The following is a 2,108-nucleotide window of genomic DNA, read 5'->3' on the forward strand; positions in this document are numbered from 1 at the left end:
ACAGAATCGCTTCTCAACTTTTTTTTGCAGTGGAGGAAAAGCTATTCTGTGCCTGAGTCACGAAATCAGATAACTAAGCAACCGAGGCCAAAGTAAACAAGGCAGCTTTCTTAAAACAAAACAGCAAATGAGCTGACTCATTCTTGGCGGTGCTGTGGCATGTGTGGCCTAACTTGAGGTGACAAGCGATTCAGGCCTTGGAGATGAAAAGGAGGAGCTGGGGAGGGTCTGGTACCCACCAGGCACAGATAGTCCTGGACAGCTCATTTAGTGACCATTCAAAGTTATAACAGCTCTCTCTCTCTCTCTCATCTATATCTATCTATCTATCCTATCTATCTATCTATCTATCTATCATCTACAGTATATCTATCTATCTTTATCTATTTATCTATCTCTCTATATATCCATTTATCTTTATCTCTCTATCTATCTCACTATCTATCATCTCTCTCTCACACACACATCCATATCTCTATCTGTCTATCTACCTATCTATCTCTCAATCTATCTATCATCTACAGTATATCTATCTATCTTTATCTATTTATTTATCTATCTATTTATCTTTATCTCTCTATCTATCTATCTCTCTATCTATCATCTCTCTCTCACACCACAACTATATCTCTATCTATCTATCTATCTATCTATCTATCTATCTATCTATCTATCTATCTATCTATCTATTTATCTTTATCTCTCTATCTATCATCTCTCTATCTATCATCTCTCTCTCTCTCATCTATATCTCTATCTATCACTCTATCATCTCTTGTTGCGTATATCCTAAGATTTTTATTAATATTGCTTCTTCATTGCTTATTTGACCCCTATGACAATCATTAAGTGTTGTACCACATGATTCTTGACAAATGTATATTTTATTTTATGAACGTTGAGAGCATATGCACCAAGACAAATTCCTTGTGTGTCCAATCACACTTGGCCAATAAAAATTCTATTCTATTCTATTCTATTCTATTCTATCTCTATCATCTATCTCTATCTATCTATCTATCTATCTATCTATCTATCTATCTATCTATCTATCTATCTATCATCTATCTATCTATTTATCTTTAGCTCTCTCTCTCTCTCTCTCTCTCTATTTATCTATCATATCTCTCTCTTTCTCTCTCCCATCTCTCTCTCCCTATCTATCTCTCTATCATCTCTATCTATCTATCTGTCTGTCTGTCTGTCTGTCTATCTGTCTGTCTATCTATCATCTACAGCAGTGTTTTTCAACCAGTGTGCCGGGGCACACTAGTGTGCCGCGAGACATGGTCAGGTGTGCCGCGAAGCTCAGAAAGAAAGAGAGAGAGAGAGAAAGAAAGAGAGAGAGAGAAAGAAAACAATAGAGAGAGAGAAAGAAAGAGAGAGAGAGAAAGAAAGGCAGGGAAGGAGGGAGAGATAGAGCAAAAAAGAGAGGAAGGAAGGAAGAGAGAAAGAAAGAAAGAGGGATGGAGAGAGAGGAAGGAAGAGAGAAGGAGGGAGAGAAATAGAGCGAAAGGGAGGAAGAGAGAGAGAGAATTTTTTTGTCCAAACTTTGTTTAGCCCCCCACTCCCCCCCCGCTCAATGTGCCCCATGATTTTGTATATGTAAAAAATGTGCCGCAGCTCAAAAAAGGTTGAAAATCACTGATCTACAGTATATCTATCTACCTACGTACCTACCTATATCTATTTATATTTATCTATCTATCTATCTATCTATCTATCTATCTATCTATCTATCTATCTATCTATCTATCTATCTTTATCTATCTATCTATCCTCTATCCTTCCTTCCTCCTTCCTTCCTTCCTTCCTTCCTCTTTCTTTCTTTCAGGGGAAATGTAGAAACAACCCAATGGAGATGTATTGCTCCTTCCTTCCTCCTTCTTTTTCCTCTTAATCTTTTAAAAATTTTGTATACTTTTATTGCACAGAAAAAAGTCCAATTAAAAAAAAGTCCCTTCTGTCTTGATGTCTTGCTGGCTGAGTTTGTTTTTTTTACAGAATACACAACATTCCAAAGTCATGTTACATACCATCAAGACTCCAGCAGCGGATCGCTATGCAATGTACAAAATTATTTATTAGATTAGTTTAACTTCTTTTTT

Source organism: Erythrolamprus reginae, chromosome 6 (genome assembly GCF_031021105.1).
Source record: "Erythrolamprus reginae isolate rEryReg1 chromosome 6, rEryReg1.hap1, whole genome shotgun sequence".
Classification (NCBI taxonomy): Eukaryota; Metazoa; Chordata; class Lepidosauria; order Squamata; family Dipsadidae; genus Erythrolamprus; species Erythrolamprus reginae.